Below are 20,390 nucleotides of genomic sequence, written 5' to 3' on the forward strand. Positions count from 1 at the left end.
TCTTAAACCTTTGACTAGTGCGATCACAGCCAACATTCAAGTTTGCTGCCGCTGACCCAGAGAGCAGTTGCCATGTATAGGTATGAAACAGCTTAAACAGTCTGTGTGTGTGTGTGTGTGTGTGTGTGTGTGTGTGTGTGTGTGTGTGTGTGTGTGTGTGAGTGTGTGTGTGAGAGTGTGTGTGTGAGAGAGAGAGAGAGAGAGAGAGAGAGCTTAAACAGTCTTTTCAACCACACAGTTATTATTTCTGTTATACAATAATTCATATTTCCAGATAAGTAGTTTTTGGATATAAACACTGATGTCTACGGTAGCAAAACGAAACGCTTCAAATAAAGATTGGATCAATGACATCGTTACACCAGTAGGTGGCGACGAGTGACTGTTAAAGAAATACAATCGAATCATTTATTCAAGAGATTAGTTTAAAAACGCAGATTTATCCAGCAATGAAGTGAAGTATTTGAGTGAGTCATTGAATCATTCCAAAGATGTGTTTTAATTATTCAAATTAATTAAATGTTGTTGTTTTTTTAAATAGACCGCAGAAAGTAAAATTGTGTCAGAACCTCTAGTAAAGTGCATGTTATTTTGTTCAGAATAGTGGGAGAATCGTGATCTCGGTTTTAAACAAAACAAAACATCGTGATGCTCAATTTTAACCAGAATCATGCAGCTCTAATAGATGATTAGAAGTACAGGAATCCAAGTATAATAATATAATATCACTATATTAAAGGTGCTCTAAGAGAGCGTTTTTTAGGCCAAAACATTTTTTGTCACATACAGCAAACATCTCCTCACTATCCGCTGGCTGCCTGTCCCCTGAACACACTGTAAAGAAACGCGATCTCTGTAGACAGCCCAGGCTCCACACATAGCAACAAAAACAAGCTGGGCTAACCCGCTCCACGAAACATGACAAACAGTTCCAGCCAATCACAGACAAGAAGGACTTGGGGGCGGGGTTTGGGGGGTTAGTGCGCGGATGAGGAGGAGGGAGGGTCAAGCTAGCCTCCGTTTTGTTTGACAATACTTTAAACGTCAACAAGAAGTGACGTCACCAGACATCGCTTAGAGAACCTTTAATATAATACTCAAAGTAAGAAAAACAACACCAACAAAAGCATTGCTTGGCTGAACAAGGAACCAGGGACACAAAGATCGAATTTAAAAAAGGAAGGAGGCCGAGGACAGGTTACATTGCAGCTAACTATTCCAATATTGACTGAAGATTAAAATAATATGATATTTAGATTAATACTGTAACATTGCACCTTGTTTCTAGGCCGACTGTTTTCTATCCTAAAATGGACACTTTTTCTTGGAGGAATCTTTAAGCTAATCTAGAAGTAACGAAATGATTTCTATGTTTATATAGGTGTGTGTGTGTATGTGTGTGTGTGGGATATTTGAGCACACTCACACTCTGATGATGTATTCTCCAGGAAAGGCATTGGTGGTGTAACTGATCAGCAGACATGTTTTACCCACAGCTCTGGAATAAGGAAGAACACAGGTAAAGTGAATGACGGTAAACACAAGGCATCGTGACACAGTAACAGTAACAGGTTGAAAAACTAGTCTGTGGACAGAGTCATCAAGATCAAAAGCATTCTCATATATGACTAATCGCTGTAGGGCTGAAATCTCATTTTGTGCCGTTCACTTCCTCATAAAACATTTGTGCATTTGTGCAACCCTTTTAAAATGCAACAAAAAAAGCTGTACACATTAAATTTAAACAAACAAATGTCCTCCACACATAATGCCTCAATTCATTTTATTCTTTCTAAAATGAATACATGGAATTAATCTATTAACTAGGAGAAAAAAAACAGTTGGTAACACTATTTTAATGTATCCTTGTTACACGTTACATGCATTTACTATCGTAATAACTATAAATTATGCATAATTACATGCAACTAAACCAAACCCTAACTAGGGTTGGGAATCGAGAATCCATTCCAATCCTGGAATCGAATACTTGAGGGCAGGAATCAGATACTTGTTATAAAATAATTGTAATTCCTCTTATTGATTCCTCCTTTGTGAGCATTTCATTGTGACTATAAGGCAGTCAAGCGTGAGGCGACCGCAGGCGTGTGTATCAGTGTACTGGACCCGTGCGGCTCTTAAAGGGACAGCACTGATACTCCTGATGTGTCTCTATAGTAACACTGATCACACAACACAGCACAGGGAAAATGTGCTCGTAACTTTTGTAACTATATATGTAATGTATAATTAATTTATAAAGTGCAGTGTTATTTTACATTTGATTAGTTTCTGTGCCTGAATCTTAAAACACTGTTTATTTCAGTCGTATCTTTTTGTTGCGTTTATTTGTTCTTTTTTAATTACTGAGTGTTTACTTGTGTTTAATAATGCTTGACGTGTACATTAGTTCGGCTAGTTGTTTTTCTATGGTGTTTATAAACCACAGGCAAACGCTCTTTGTGTAAGACTAAATGTGAATGATATCTAAGTTTTTATTTATTTTTACCTTATTGGAATCGAAATTAGAAATAAATAAGAATCGGAATCCCTATCCTAACCGTTAGAGTTAGTCCATGAAGTAAATTAATTTATAAAACGGTTAGTTCCAATCCTTGATTCTGATTGGTCAATAGCTGTGCTTTATTCACGATAAAACACGGCTATGACCGCTTCACCCAACGGTTCTATGTATCACTACACAACACCCCTAGCAACCACTCTTAGCAACTTAAACAGATGTTTCATCTCATTGATATTGTTCATTTAAAGCTAGAGCAGAGCATTGTGAGAGATCGAGTAAGCGAGTGTACCTGCATTTACAGTAGACGTAGCATTTTCCTTCAGGTCAGTCCTATATTCATAATAAAAAAATGCGTTTGAATGTCCGCTGCATATTTTGTCCTTTTAACAGTCATGGGGTTTTCCGTGCATAACGTTAGTCATCTGTCAGTTGCGTCTGTCTTCTCCGTGATCACAAGTTCGAGTCCTTTCAAAAGCCTTCTCTACAGACTCACTCACTCACTCACTCATAAAGACAGTCTTTGCCGCCATCTATTGGCGAAATAATATATGTAACTTCTGTTGCTGTTCACGTTCCGGGACTATTTTTTCCAGCGGAAGGCAGGCTTTTAGTGATTTTACTTCATGAAAGTTGCATAGATACATATTTTTCGGCTTTAATATTTTTTATTGTGTGGCAACCGTTTTATAAAAGCAATAAGGTACTCGAGGCAAGTGCTGTATCGTGAATAAGTAACGGCTGAAGGGGTTGCAGGCACTCCGCTTCGCGTCGTGCCTAACAACGCCCTCCAGCCGTTACTTATTCACGATACAGCACAGCCTCTCGTACCTTATTGCTTACTTAATGTTGGGGAACTAAACTACGATCACACTGACGTTTACAGGAAGTAGAAGTTGACAACATCCGGTCGCGAGCGCATCTTGAGCATAGATTGGCCCTGTCCCAAATGGAACCCTTAGCACTCGCGGTCTTCCTCTGAGTCCGCACTTTCGCGACGTAACGCCGCTTTGAATGTCGGGAAGAAGTCTGCTGTGGAGTCCGCATCAGCGCGGGCTCGGCAAAAGTGCGCATCAAGGGCGCAAATCGACCGCAGAGGGGGCGCTCGCGAGCACCCTTCTGAGATCTAAAAATGACAAATGGGACACACTGCGGTCTCACGGACTTAACGGACACGCGCACGCGGCAGCCATTGTAAGTCCACAAGACCGAAAGTGCATATGAAGTGTGCCATTTGGGACAGGGCCTAACAGCTTTGGTAACAGCAGGGTGTAGGATGATGATGATGATGATTTCAGCTAATGTGAGATGAGTATGGAACGCGATGGGGGCCAAAAGTCTTTAAACGAAACGCGTGAAATTTGACCGCGTAAACACGCACTGTTTGTCCGCGTTAACGCTGCAATTTTGTACGTGTTTCTTTTGAACGTGTATACACGCACGCACATTCTGGTCGTGTTAAAGCCCAATTTATACTTCTGCGTCGAACTCACGCCGTAGCTACGTCGTAGGCTGTGTGTAGAACGCGTACCCTTCGCCGTACCCTGACGTGCACCTCTCCAAAAATGTAACAACGCCTCAATACTACGCGTACCACAAGCACTGTGATTGGTCTGCTAGAACCGCTCCCCGGGTTTCACATGCTCCCTCTGCATGTGTAATTGCGCGTCAACGCGGACAACGACGCAGAAGTATAAATGAAAACCAACGCGTGGAGGCTCCGGCGTAACGTAGACTCACTGTATTCCGGACACTTTGCACAGTAAAACGTCCCGTAAGATATCAATCCGCAGAAAGATAAACCTGATTGGCTCGTCTGTCTCTGGGGACATGCCTTCCACATGTTCCAAAGTTTGATTGACAGATTTTGGACTAATCATTTTGGAGAAATCTTGAAAAAACTGCCGGGAGACGCAGTGTCCGGATTACCGTGAGAACTCACGGTGTTCCGGACGGCTGAAAATTTCTACTCACTGTGTTTCGGACAGTTAAGGAGGAGTCATTTCTAATGTAAAACACATACGTTTTTACCAACTATAAGTTGGTAAAATAATCATATTAATCTTCATAACTTTGTTGTATAAGTGTCTATACACTCTTTTAATCGACGATTGCTCATGTGAGCATTATATTCTAACGTTACCGTTATATTTAAGAATTTTAAATATTTAAATTTTTTAAATCCCTTAAAAAAGTACAAATATTTGCAAATTGTAACTCATAATTATTTTATAAGACCATAATAATGTTTTTTTTGTCATTTTCTGGTGGGTGAACATGTTTTAAGAGCCGTTTTCTACGGAGGTATTCTCCCCTCTTCCTTTTGTCCTGCCGGAAAACCTTCCCCCCGCAATTTTCTGAACAGTCATTGGTGTACGTTAGAAACTCACGTTGATTTCTTTGAAACGACTGGCTCTGGAAACATAGGATTGGTCGGAATCGAAAGAGGAGGAGGCAAAGATGACACGGATATATATATATATGCCGTGACCTGAAAGTTTTTATTTATAGAATTTGCGAGAAAAGGTCAAGTGTCCGGAATACCGTGATGTCCGGAATACAGAATAATTGTAACATTACTTTACTCTAGCACAGTAGTCAGTAAAGCAATGCTACAATAAACTAAAGGATTAAAATGTACATCTAAATGTAAGTCTGCTTTTTACTAATATTACACTTCAATACGTACAGAATGTGCGCGTTAAGAAAGACGTTCAAATTGGTCGTCTCAACATGGTAAAACTGTGCGTCTTTACACGCACTAAAGTAACGCGACGAAAACTGACGCCAGGCTCGTACACACCGGGACGAATATTGGCGCGCGTTATTCGGCAGCGTTTTTCAACGCGTTTTTTGTGTTCACACCCAAGCGATTTTCGCTGGTGATGAACATGCAAATTCATTCCCTGACATTAGATGGCGCTCATTTGCTCTGCAATACCACTCCATAACATTCTCTTTTATAAAGATTTAGATGTAGTCACTGTCGCGTTTGTCATATAGTTCTTTATGTTCCGAGTTCTGACACCAACGAGACCAGCAGCTCTACATTCATCTGGCCTTGCATCTTCCTCGTCTTATTTCTTCACGGCAGTGTAGACGCATCTTGGCGTATATCTTCTTCGCCGTTACGTATGTGTGCTCGGCAAGACCGTTTTGTGTTTGAGCGCCCCCAAGTTGTGTTTTACTGTAACTTCAGAAGCTCCAGACACGTGAGCAAAACCGCCAATCTCATTGGTCAGACGCAGTGCGTCAAAATAAAAAAACGAACCCGAGGCGTTTTTTAAAAAAATGACGCTTTTACGCCTGGCGTTTTTCGTGTCGGTGTGCACACTCACATTGGCGCCCTTTGTTTAGTCACGAGGCGTTAAACGTCGGCGAATATCGCGCGCGAAATTCGTCCCGGTGTGAACAGGCTGATTTATACTTCTGCGTTGGACCTACGCCGGAGCCTCTACGCTATAGACCACGCGTTGGTTTTCATTTATACTTCTGCGTCGTTGTCCGCGTTGACGCGCAATTACACATGCAGAGGGAGCATGTGAAACCCGGGGAGCGGTTCTAGCAGACCAATCACAGTGCTTGTGGTACGCGTAGTATTGAGGCGTTGTTACATTTTTGGAGAGGTGCACGTCAGGGTACGGCGAAGGGTACGCGCTCTACACACAGCCTACGACGTAGCTACGGCGTGAGTTCGACGCAGAAGTATAAATTGGGCTTTAACACGACCAGAATGTGCGTGCGTGTATACACGTTCAAAAGAAACACGTACAAAATTGCAGCGTTAACGCAGACAAACAGTGCGTGTTTACGCGGTCAAATTTCACGCGTTTCGTTTAAAGACTTTTGGCCCCCATCGCGTTCCATACTCATCTCACATTAGCTGAAATCATCATCATCATCATCCTACACCCTGCTGTTACCAAAGCTGTTACTCACAATCTATGCTCAAGATGCGCTCGCGACCTTCGAGCTTCCTGTAAACGTCAGTGTGATCGTAGTTTAGTTCCCCAACATTAATGTTAAATAAAATAATATCTTACCCTCATGGTCTTTTTTTATTATTATTATCCTCTCTTATTTTTCCTTTTTTTTTTTAGCAAATCATTGTTATTTTTTTCTTATCCTGTAAGTTCAGATGACATTGAACATATTGTTGATACATTTTGTTTATTGTATACAAAAAAATTATATCGTTAATGTCATCTCTGTACAGTTTGAAATAATAATAATAATAAACATTAATGTTAAATAAAATAAAAAATAAATCAAATCAAATGAAAAAAAAACCCAGTAATATTAAATAATTAAGCCACCTTGCTGAAAAATAATATATTAATTAAGAGATTTAAAATAAAGCATAGCTGTGTGAATCCCTGAATGGATATACACTGTCCTAAAGCTGATTAAAAATATTGTAAACTTGAATTTTAGACATTTAACAAAAATGAAATGTATATGTTATACCAAAGAGTGTAAAAAAAGGTTTATACAGAAATTCTGAACAAGACCATTCACAGACAGACAACTACAACGTGTCTCAATAAATGTGTCTTCATTTTGAACACTGTGTGTGTACTGTAAAGAAAAAAAGAAATAGATAGATAGATAGATAGATAGATAGATAGATAGATAGATAGATAGATAGATAGATAGATAGATAGATAGATAGATATTAGCCTTTTTACAGTCTATGGTGTTAGCTGTAGGACTTTTATTCTGGAGGGAACCGAGCGGAAGTGCCCTTGTAAATCTGCAGGAGTCACTTCCCAGATAGCACAAGTCTATTTGATGTGAGGTTTACATCTGGAAGACGTATTTTTAAGAGTGTTTGCTCATCTACAACGGGTTTTATGACAAGATCGGCGAGGATGGGAAAAATCTTACATTTCTGTGCAAACTTTGCCCATCGATATAATAATTGCTGTCTGTGGTATAAAATGGGCTGTGGTAATAATAATAAAAAAAGAAGCTCGCAGCAACATATGGAAAAAAAAGAACTATGACCTAGTTAATTTTTTGAAGTATGAACTATGAACTGAACTAGTTCATTTTAAAATTTGTGAACTGAACCTTGAACTAGTTCATGTAGAAAATGAACTTTCCCAACACTGAAAATACGTCTTCCAGATGTAAACATCACATCAAATATAACGTTACTTGTGTTACCTGGGCTCCTGTCTTGGGTGGTGGCTTCAAACTTTCCTACTCGACTTCATTCCTGTGTGTGGGAATGAGAGGAGGAAGAAAACTTAATCTACAAAAGCGTCTTAATCCCCAGTCGCAATAAGTGTTGTTTGAACGGCGTCGTTTATTTGACCGATCGTGTGTAATTTCGCGCGGAGGGAGAGTAAATATCGAGTTGAAGTCATGCAGGCCATCAAGTGTGTGGTCGTCGGGGACAGGTGAGTAACTTTACTGTCTCGGTACTGACATTTTGTCCCTCTGAAGAGGACTTTACTCACTTATAATGACTTATACTGTGTCTCAAAGCCTACTGAACTGCCACTTTAGACCGCGTTTATGGCCTCGTTGACTCCTGACTCCTGCGTGACGTCACGCGCACGGTTTTATTTATTTATTTATTTTTTATTGAAGAAAATGTCAAAACAAAAATACAATTAAAAAATTCAAATGGAAGGGAGATATAAACAATAATATTTTAGAGGGTGTAAATGCTTGTACAATCTGAATAGCTTTTTGTTTCTTCGAGGGTAATATTGACTCTATAATAATTCACTTCATTTTAAAATATTAACGTTAAATATCCTGAAAAATGTAGCCATTAAAATAAAGAATAATTGTAATATAAGTGCGGGTTTGTTTGTCTTTGGAGTTTACAAAAATACGTAAAAGAACATCTTTCCACTATAATATAACATTTCCATCAACATTTCCAACAATAAAAGCAAATACATAATGTTTAAGTAATGTTTAGCTGGGTATATTCTGTGAAGGAGTTTTAAAGATACTTCTTTCACCTTGTTTAAGAGATAATTAAATATGTAATTAAAATGTAATTTCCTTTTTTTCCAAGCAAAATCAACAAGCATCTTGTCAATCTCCTTTGATATTTTATGATCAGCCTGAAGAGCTTTATAATCATAACTCTCCCTCTTAATGACAAGCCTCTTAAAAGGCATTGATTAAACTTCCTTTTATTTATTTATTTATTTTTTGTTAATTGGATTGAAATTGAACGAACTTCTATTCTGTTGATTCGTATTTATTTTTACTTCTGTCTTGACTTTGTTGAAACACTAAGACGCCACTGATTATTCTTTGACACTTCGTAACATTCAGAAAACTCTTCTATTATTTTAAGAGTGAAATGATGCACAATTTAAAGGGGTAAAAATGTAAATTCTGTCATTAATAATTTCTCCCCCTCATGTCGTTTCAAACCCGTTCATCTTCGGAACTGAAATAAAGATATTTTTGATGAAATCTGAGTTTTCTGTCCCTCCATTGACAGACTAAGCAACTACTTGACACTTCAAAAAGTTCATAAAGAGATCGTAAAAAACGAATCCATGTGAAACGAGCGGTTTAGTCCTAATTTTCTGAAGAGACTCGATCGCTTTATATGATGAACTTCGAATTTAGGCAGAACTAAGCATTCAAATATCACCGTATAAGACATGATTGGCAGATATAGAATGACGACGACTGATATACTGTAATAAAGATCTCAATGATTTATAATACAAGCGATCAGATTTTCATCATCAATATCAGCATTTGCACCAGATTTCATGATCTTGCTCAGTTTGCGCTCCATATTCTCACTGCATCTTAAAAGCTTAAAAAATATTAGACAAAACATAAACGCATATGCAATTTTTTAATATATATATTTTCTTTTAGATTCTTTATAAAGGTTCAATAAACTTCGATTTAAAATAGATTGATTATTTATACATCAGGCTTTACATAGTTGAAACATTTAATTGTAAATGTAACATTTAAAAGGTTACAGTGTAATTATACAACTAATTAGATATATTAATTTACTTCATGGACTAACTCTAACGGTTAGGATAGGGATTCCGATTCTTATTTATTTCTAATTTCGATTCCAATAAGGTAAAAATAAATAAAAACTTAGATATCATTCACATTTAGTCTTACACAAAGAGCGTTTGCCTGTGGTTTATAAACACCATAGAAAAACAACTAGCCGAACTAATGTACACGTCAAGCATTATTAAACACAAGTAAACACTCAGTAATTAAAAAAGAACAAATAAACGCAACAAAAAGATACGACTGAAATAAACAGTGTTTTAAGATTCAGGCACAGAAACTAATCAAATGTAAAATAACACTGCACTTTATAAATTAATTATACATTACATATATAGTTACAAAAGTTACGAGCACATTTTCCCTGTGCTGTGTTGTTTGATCAGTGTTACTATAGAGACACATCAGGAATATCAGTGCTGTCCCTTTAAGAGCCGCACGGGTCCAGTACACCGATACACACGCCTGCGGTCGCCTCACGCTTGACTGCCTTATAGTCACAATGAAATGCTCACAAAGGAGGAATCAATAAGAGGAATTACAATTATTTTATAACAAGTATCTGATTCCTGCCCTCAAGTATTCGATTCCAGGATTGGAATGGATTCTCGATTCCCAACCCTAGTTAGGGTTTGGTTTGGTTTAGTTGCATGTAATTATGCATAATTTATAGTTATTACGATAGTAAATGCATGTAACGTGTAACAAGGATACATTAAAATAGTGTTACCAACTGTTTTTTTTCTCATAGTTAATAGATTAATTCCATTGATTAATTTTAGAAAGAATAAAATGAATTGAGGCATTATGTGTGGAGGACATTTGTTTGTTTAAATTTAATGTGTACAGCTTTTTTTGTTGCATTTTAAAAGGGTTGCACAAATGCACAAATGTTTTATGAGGAAGTGAACGGCACAAAATGAGATTTCAGCCCTACAGCGATTAGTCATATATGAGAATGCTTTTGATCTTGATGACTCTGTCCACAGACTAGTTTTTCAACCTGTTACTGTTACTGTGTCACGATGCCTTGTGTTTACCGTCATTCACTTTACCTGTGTTCTTCCTTATTCCAGAGCTGTGGGTAAAACATGTCTGCTGATCAGCTACACCACCAATGCCTTTCCTGGAGAAAACACAGTGTGAGTGTGTTTGCTCAAATACACACACACACACCTATATAAACATAGAAATCATTTCGTTACTTCTAGATTAGCTTAAAGATTCCTCCAAGAAAGTGTCCATTTTAGGATAGAAAACAGTCGGCCTAGAAACAAGGTGCAATGTTACAGTATTAATCTAAATATCATATTATTTTAATCTTAAGTCAATATTGGAATAGTTAGCTGCAATGTAACCTGTCCTCGGCCTCCTTCCTTTTTTAAATTCGAGGTACTTTCCTGTTATCCGGACCCCACGATGGCCTACCCCTAACCCCGCCCCTAAACTTTCCTGTTATCCGGACCCCACGATGGCCTACCCCTAACCCCGCCCCTAAACCTACCCGTCACTGGGGTTAAGACCAATCAGGGACGATGGCCTACCCCTAACCCCGCCCCTAAACCTACCCGTCACTAGGGTAGACCAATCAGGGACGATGGCCTACCCCTAACCCCGCCCCTAAACCTACCCGTCACTGGGATAGACCAATCAGGGACGATGGCCTACCCCTAACCCCGCCCCTAAACCTACCCGTCACTGGGGTTAAGACCAATCAGGGACGATGGCCTACCCCTAACCCCGCCCCTAAACCTACCCGTCACTGGGGTAGACCAATCAGGGACGATGGCCTACCCCTAACCCCGCCCCTAAACCTACCCGTCACTGGGGTAGACCAATCAGGGACGATGGCCTACCCCTAACCCCGCCCCTAAACCTACCCGTCACTGGGGTTAAGACCAATCAGGGACGATGGCCTACCCCTAACCCCGCCCCTAAACCTACCCGTTACTGGGATAGACCAATCAGGGACGATGGCCTACCCCTAACCCCGCCCCTAAACCTACCCGTCACTGGGATAGACCAATCAGGGACGATGGCCTACCCCTAACCCCGCCCCTAAACCTACCCGTCACTGGGGTAGACCAATCAGGGACGATGGCCTACCCCTAACCCCGCCCCTAAACCTACCCGTTACTGGGATAGACCAATCAGGGACGATGGCCTACCCCTAACCCCACCCCTAAACCTACCCGTCACTGGGATAGACCAATCAGGGACGATGGCCTACCCCTAACCCCGCCCCTAAACCTACCCGTCACTGGGGTTAAGACCAATCAGGGACGATGGCCTACCCCTAACCCCGCCCCTAAACCTACCCGTCACTGGGGTAGACCAATCAGGGACGATGGCCTACCCCTAACCCCACCCCTAAACCTACCCGTCACTGGGATAGACCAATCAGGGACGATGGCCTACCCCTAACCCCACCCCTAAACCTACCCGTCACTGGGATAGACCAATCAGGGACGATGGCCTACCCCTAACCCCACCCATGGTATATGGTGGGGTCCAGATAACAGGAAAGTACCGAACCGAAACGGTACGGGCGTCACGGTTCGGTGCACGAATTTACACGGAGAATACACGGTATAAAAATAAATAAAACTCGCGTGCAAATTAATTAATGTAATGCGGAACTACTGTTAGATACGCGGGTTCTTTAGGGACACATAATCTGTACCATCGGCTTAGCTCTGAACGCGCGTTCACTTCAAACGTTGGCTTTATACGCGCGTCCTATTCGCTTTGGACTAGCGTCGAACTAGACGCTCTATTCGTGTTTGGTGTGACCGCAAAATGAACAGGCTGCAATGTCAAGATTGCAATGCTGGAGTGTGTGCGTGTGTGTGTGTGTGTGTGTGTGTGTGTGTGCGCGCAGAGGCGCGGCTGTGATCGAACTGTGTGTGTGTGTGTGTGTGTGTGAGAGAGAGAGAGAGAGAGAGAGAGAGAGAGAGAGAGAGAGAGGCGCGATCGAACAGTGGAAACATAAAAAACATACTCCGTAATTTTTTTCATACAGATCATTAAACCTGCAAAGTGTTTACTTACATTACACTCGCAATAAAACACAACATTGTGCTTTTGTCACACTGTAAACTCTTGTCAAACTGTAACCAACAACTGTCACCCAACCAAAATCACACACACACACACACACACACACACACACACACACACACACACACACACACACACACACACACACACACACACACACACACACACACACACACACACACACACACACACACACACTGTTTTAAAAGCAAAACATATTTATTCAACTCCATTTCAAAACAGTCTGTGGGTCCCATCTTTTGGACATTCATCATATTTCATATTTCATTGGTTTTCATTTCTTGTCCTCGGAGCACTAATCTCACACATTAGATTGATAAAAAAAAATCGAATGTGTTTTTAATGATAGTATTATTTTATACAGAAATCAATTATTTATAATTCAGATGAGAATAATGTTACATTGTTAATTAATAATGTTAATTAAAATTAAGGAAAACAAATATATTGATCTGAAATATAGCAAAATCATTTTTAATTTATTCAGGTACAATTACCAAACATATCGCAAGGTCTTTTTGTCTTTTTATTAATTTAATTAATAAACTAATTATATAAAACTATTGTCAGTGCACTACAAATAAACTGGTTATATACCTTTATTAATAAAACTTATTTAAAAAATACAATGCCTTCTGCATTTTTGTTTTGCTTTTCACTCCATTGTACCGAAATCGTACCGAACCGTGATGTCTGAACCGAGGTATGAACCGAACCGTGACTTCTGTGTACCGTTCCACCCCTACCTGGTTCCTTGTTCAGCCAAGCAATGCTTTTGTTGGTGTTGTTTTTCTTACTTTGAGTATTATATTAAAGGTTCTCTAAGCGATGTCTGGTGACGTCACTTCTTGTTGACGTTTAAAGTATTGTCAAACAAAACGGAGGCTAGCTTGACCCTCCCTCCTCCTCATCCGCGCACTAACCCCCCAAACACCGCCCCCAAGTCCTTCTTGTCGGTGATTGGCTGGAACTGTTTGTCATGTTTCGTGGAGCGGGTTAGCCCAGCTTGTTTTTGTTGCTATGTGTGGAGCCTGGGCTGTCTACAGAGATCGCGTTTCTTTACAGTGTGTTCAGGGGACAGGCAGCCAGCGGATAGTGAGGAGATGTTTGCTGTATGTGACAAAAAATGTTTTGGCCTAAAAAACGCTCTCTTAGAGCACCTTTAATATAGTGATATTATATTATTATACTTGGATTCCTGTACTTCTAATCATCTATTAGAGCTGCATGATTCTGGTTAAAATTGAGCATCACGATGTTTTGTTTTGTTTAAAACCGAGATCACGATTCTCCCACTATTCTGAACAAAATAACATGCACTTTACTAGAGGTTCTGACACAATTTTACTTTCTGCGGTCTATTTAAAAAACAACAACATTTAATTCATTTGAATAATTAAAACACATCTTTGGAATGATTCAATGACTCACTCAAATACTTCACTTCATTGCTGGATAAATCTGCGTTTTTAAACTAATCTCTTGAATAAATGATTCGATTGTATTTCTTTAACAGTCACTCGTCGCCACCTACTGGTGTAACGATGTCATTGATCCAATCTTTATTTGAAGCGTTTCGTTTTGCTACCGTAGACATCAGTGTTTATATCCAAAAACTACTTATCTGGAAATATGAATTATTGTATAACAGAAATAATGATACTGTGTGGTTGAAAAGACTGTTTAAGCTCTCTCTCTCTTACACACACACACACACACACACACACACACACACACACACACACACACACACACACACACACACACACACACACACACACACACACACAGAGACTGTTTAAGCTGTTTCATACCTATACATGACAACTGCTCTCTGGGTCAGCGGCAGCAAACTTGAATGTTGGCTGTGATCGCACTAGTCAAAGGTTTAAGATTGTGATCTTTTAACAGTTAATCATGCGGCTCTAACTGGTAAAATGCCCTCCATAAGTAAAATGCTAAAGTCCTCCGAGACTCGGTCAGGAAGCCTTTTAAATCACAAGATGGGGCTTTTTTAAGTGGGCTGTTCTATCATGCGTTGGCATGAAAGAGAGAGAAACCACATGTGATACCAGATACCAGAGACATGAAAATAGTTTCCATGGGCAACAGGAAATATCCAGTTTAGCGGGCAATATACTGAAATATGTGTTCGAACATTATAGAATTAGAGTGGCCTTTTATTGTGGCCAGCCTAAGGCACACCTGTGCAATAATCATGCTGTTTAATCAGCATCTTGATATGCCACATCTGTGAGGTGGAGGGATCTCGGCAAAGGAGAAGTGCTCACTAACACAGATTTAGACAGATGTGTGAACAATATTTGAGAGAAATAGGCCTTTTGTGTACATAAAAAAAAAGTCTTAGATATTTGAGGTTGGCTCATGAAAAATTGGGGAAAAACAAAAGTGTTGCGTTTATCATTTTGTTCAGTGTACATGTCTTAGAGCAGCTGTGATCCGACCGTTCAAAATGGGGTATTCCAGAGAGATGTGCAATAAAGTATTTTAATGTGAGCATGTAAATGAAGCACTGGGTTGAAAAATGTTTTTGTACTGTGAGTTTTGTAAAGCTGAAAAACCTCCTGTCTTGTTTAGGTTCTGCATTTGTTTACAGTCAGCTTTTTAACCTGGTGATCACTGATAACATCCTAATACTCAGAATTGCATTGCCTTTCAATTGACAGATGTGATCATCGTTCTGCGCAAGTGATGGTGGACGGGAAGCCAGTGAATCTGATTCTGTGGGATACAGCAGGACAGGAGGATTACGACAGGCTCCGCCCCCTGTCCTACCCTCAAACGGTACGATCACACCGCTCACAACTTGTACAGTTTTTCACAATTGCTTAGACACATTTAAACTACAGGGCCGTTAAATACTTGAATCTGATTGGTTGACGAATGTTTGAAGGTGTGCAATTATTTTCAGGGAAACGCATGGCTAAAGTAGTTCCGGCAGGTTTGACCGCATTACAGTTTCCATATCACTGCGCGTTGTTGACTAATAACGAAAAATAGGATACAATTCATAACAGGAATGAACATGCAGCCCCATGCGCTTGATCTGCCATTTCCGATGTCTAACTTCACAATCAATGTAAAACATGCAGTTTAATTTTAATGAATAAAGTATATAGTCCTATCTATAATCAATAGAAAATTAAACTGAATATATAAATAAATTGGTAGTCCTGCTGCACGGGTTTTCATAGTTATTGCAGATAATATAACAAATAAATAATTATTGATAGGCCTATACTTGATAAAAGGGCTTTGTGTTTCTAATAGAAAGTAATATTGACTTTGTGTCAATAATAGAAAAAAAAAGAATGAACAAATTCATTAAAACGAATTAAATTAATAAATAATAATATTGACGCACATGCCTCTCTCTCTCTCTCTCTCTCTCTCTCTCTCTCTCTCTCTCTCTCTCTCTCTCTCTCTCTCTCTCTCTCTCTCTCTCTCTCTCTCTCTCTCTCTCTCTCTCTCATATAACTGCATTAAAGCAGAACTAAGTAAGAATTCCGTTTTTGTCAAACAGCGACCCCTAGAGTCGCTGTGGAGTACTTGTACTGTCGTGAATAGCACTCACGCAGAGATGGCTCGCACTCACGGCCGGATCCCCTCCCCCATGTACACCGGTACCTGTTCAGTAGGATGGACGCTGTAACGAGTGGAAATAAGGTATGGCCCCTTTAAGAGCTGCACGCGCCCTGCGTCTCGAACACCACATGTATACGGCGCCGGGTTATTTCTGTTTGATGCTCATTTTATCAGAATTTTATCAGATCTGTTTTTTGCCGTAAAGCAATTCTTTACCTCACAGGCACCAGGGGGGTGCGAGACGACCACCATTCAACACGAAATCAGTAATATAAACATTACAATGACTCCAAAGCTGTTTGGTTAAGGTAAAAAAGTTACTTAGTTCACCTTTAATAACTGCTGGGGACACACTTACTGTAAGGCCGGTTATGAATGTAATTTGATAATTATGACTGATCACGCCCAAACGCGTGTTCAGCGCGTTCAGTCTGTGTTCACAGTTGCTGTTTAAAATCTGCTGCAGTCGATAAAATTGCGCTTTGACGTCGATAAAATTAGCAACGGAGGCATGGGATTAGATGCTTAAGAAATTAGTCCTGCATATAAGAGCGTTTTAGTGACAAAAACTTGACTAACATCTGGATGAAATGTAAGGTGAAATTCTCGTACAAATACCAACAAAGCTTAATTACAATGAAATATAATGTCTCAGTATACAATCAGTTCACGAATTGAGATCAAAGATTAATACTCGTATATGGTTTTAATTCAACATGAAATCAGCACATCTATTATTACAAAATACTGTAAAACAGAAAATATATAAACCACTTACAGGCAGTTCCTGCTAAGGAGAAACCGAAACATAAGAGGATTATTGCAGCTGGAACAATCTTCACCATGTGCTTTGATTACTAAATCTAACTCCCTGATTCAGCCAGCAACACCACACTCGACCGCTAGAGGTCCTGATTACTCTACAAGCACAGAGGGCAGAGCACGCATTAACTGAAGAACTAACTGATGTGACGTCACTTCAAACTAAATCAGGCCACAACAAAGTTCGTCACATCAGTTCGTTCTTCGATTAATGTGTTTGAACATGAAAACCTATTCTAGTAGATCAAATCAAGAGTTATAAAACATAATGGGTCCTCTCTAAATCTTTATTTTGTCCACTTAAATTAACAGTAAGAATGGAAAGATATAATCAAGAGTGTGTCTTATGATTGATGATGACTAAATTTACAGTTACATTAACTTTTTATCGGTAATACCATGGTTCGAATTACGTGGGAGCCAGTGGGAGCTGAGCTCCCATAGAGAGAGGATAAGCTCCCATGAAAGGCAGTAAATCATACACCTGTGGGGGTCTCTAAAAATCATCAGCACCATTATTTTAAATTAAAAATAAAGCACTTTTTCCTTTAATATATCGAGGCATATTTATTAACCCTCTGGGGTCGGCAATCGCGCCGGCGTGATCTGCTCGCTTTTTTCCTTATCAGTGCAAAAGAGACTCAAAATACTCTGTTGATTTTGATCGTACATATAAGTGTTATACATCAATCGATCCCTTTAAGTGTCTATTTTTTTTGTGGATACTCACAATAAAAACAAAGTGTTGTGCTTTTCGTCAAATAAAGAAAAATAAACATGATGCGCGTTCTGCGTTCTCTCTGTCAGTAAAGTCCATTCTGAAACGCGTCCGAAAAATGAACTGTAACTCAGTCAATACTTGTCACAGAGATACGAGACATGTGTCTTTTTAAAGCTGAAATTCTCTTCTTTTAAATGAAGTAATTTATTTAAAAAATATATATTTCCAGTTTATGTAATCCGTTTGAAACCAAGGAGAGGCACAGTTTTTTCGTTCTCCCTTCATTATCTTTAATTAGCTGAGGCCGCCACGCCCCCAGAGCTTTTCACATGGTAAATAGGCGATCTATGCATCGCACACGCGGCACGCCCCCCAATCAATGCCATAACAACACGAAGTAACTTTCTTCATCAGAATCACTGATAGTTCATCGCGTTTTGAGGATGGCAGCATGCTACTCCTTCAGAGGATTATGGACAGCGGGGAAAAATTCACCCCTTCCTCAGAGAAATTTGAAACTCACAACGAACGGCTGCATTTTGAAGAACGAATTGACCCTGCCGATGATACAAGCTCGGAGTAAGTTGTTTAGTGTTATATAATTCCTTTTCTGATCATAGAGCTCAAATGAATTTTCAGACTGTATTTTGCCTAGTTTTGACATAGGAAATATTACCTATACGCTCGTGTAAACTTTTTGAATAACTGCTTAGGTTATAATGATTTAGTGAAATATATCGATCAGCAAGTTTTGCTTGAGTACTTCAGTGGTCTAGTGGCAGATCTTTTGCCAAGCGTGTCAGAGGTTACTGGTTCTAATCCGCCCTCGGTATAGTTTTTTTTCCCTCATCAAAACTGAATATGTTCATCAGTGGTTACAGTCTATATTAAGCAGGGACACACGTTTGTGTGCATTTTATTTTGTGATTTCACCGGAATGAATAGTGTCCGCCGTAACAGCGATAGATTGAAGAGCGCGTCCGAGTGAAGACTGCGCGCGCGCCGCCACAAGAGAACACTGTATCCATGACACTGATAGCAGCGGACACGAGCGCTTAGCTTGAGTTCAAAAACAAAACATTTTAGCGCTAGATCTCTTAATTAAGAGCGGACTAAATGAATGCTCTGCTAGTTAACTGGAGATGTTTTATTTGTATTAGGTACATCCGGGCCTCAATGTTTCCAAAAGTGGTGGGTACAAAATGACTCATGACGAAATCTGGTGGGGACGCGTACCCACCGCCCCCACCGAAATCGACGCCTATGCAAATATGTGATGCTGTCTAAATACAATACATTTTTTATATATAAATGTTCAGTTTTGGTTAGTCTATTACCCAGGCTGCCAAGGCAACTGCAAAAGGCTGCAAATATAAATGGACAGATTTCAGCATCAGTGAGATGTACCGCTAACTTACCTAACTAACCATCAGCCTTCAGAAATCATTCTGATATGATTTTTTTTTTTTAAATCAATGTTGGAAACAGTTGTGCTGCTTAATTTTTTTTAACCTGTAATAGTTTTTTTTAGGATTCTTTGAATACATTTTTTTTTAATAAAAACAAACAAACAAGTTTGGTCTTTTTATGTTTGTTTTTTTGAAAGGATGTGTTAAGTGATAGGAATTACTTTAAGTCTTTACGTTCTTAGGAAAGATTTCTATTTTGAATAAATGCTGTTCTTTTTAACTTTTTATTCATCAGTGAATCATTCTTAGTTCAGGCTGCCTCACAGCACCTTGATGGGCCATTGGGGGAGGGCCTTTAGTCTTCCTCCCAGGTGTAAATCACATTAATATTCATGGCCGTTCACACTCCCACGCATACAGCAGTGCTGACCAAAAACTGACGTAAGAAATTTAAATAGTTATATTGTTGTTTGTGAAAGAGTGGTCAGAATGATTTTCACTTCATTTTGAAGTAAAAATTCTAACCTACAAGAATAGTAACTCAAAAGTCTTGTGGACAACTATTCAGTATGTGTTAAATGGCCTTATTGCGGTGACATTTTCTTTCCCAAAACGTACTAACCACGCATAATATATTTTTTTCTATAAAATGCAAACATGTACATCCATTTTGCTTACATATTATTGTAGCAGAGTTTGTGCTGAATACAGCAAATTTATATGTTGGCAAATGGTATGATTTAAGTAGCTGAAATAAGCACAAACGTTAGGGCATGTCAAAACATCTCAAGGGCCCCAAAAACACCTGGGACCCCAGAGGGTTAACCCGGCTTTCGCACGTACCGGTGTGATCAGTCTTGGCGGGTCCCTGGAGCGTACGATCACACCGGTGTGATTAGAATGGTCAGTGCATCACGTGATCAACTGCTAAATTCAAACGTGCTTTCGCCCGTTGGCTGGCGCTGAGCCAGAGACGGACGCGGTCAGTGTTGTCATATATCACAACTGTTCAGTGTTTTCAACTACATAATGTTTATTTTAGGTTTCAGACATTTAAATACACATAAGTAGCCTACTAGCAAAACAAAATATTTTGGGGGACGCTACTAGTCCCAATCAATATTTTAAGATGACAAAATTGTCCCCACCAATACTTTAGCGAACTCCTTTCAGGGTTTTTCCTGCATATAGAAGTACGAGGCAG

The 20,390-nt window shown here is 39.5% G+C and overlaps 1 protein-coding gene and 1 pseudogene across 1 annotated transcript in view; one reads left to right on the forward strand and one right to left on the reverse strand.

The window, feature by feature from the left end:
* The window catches only part of LOC130084985 (small integral membrane protein 10-like protein 2A), a 168,588-nt gene that overhangs the window by 85,150 nt on the left and 63,048 nt on the right, over nucleotides 1–20,390 (reverse strand). The gene's annotated exons all lie outside the window — the stretch shown is intronic.
* LOC130084987 (ras-related C3 botulinum toxin substrate 1-like) overlaps nucleotides 7,703–20,390 on the forward strand; it is a 36,275-nt pseudogene continuing 23,587 nt past the window's right edge.

This window comes from Rhinichthys klamathensis, unplaced genomic scaffold, assembly GCF_029890125.1.
Source record: "Rhinichthys klamathensis goyatoka isolate OS25496 unplaced genomic scaffold, OSU_Roscu_1.1 h1tg000070l_1, whole genome shotgun sequence".
In the NCBI taxonomy this organism is placed as follows: domain Eukaryota; kingdom Metazoa; phylum Chordata; class Actinopteri; order Cypriniformes; family Leuciscidae; genus Rhinichthys; species Rhinichthys klamathensis.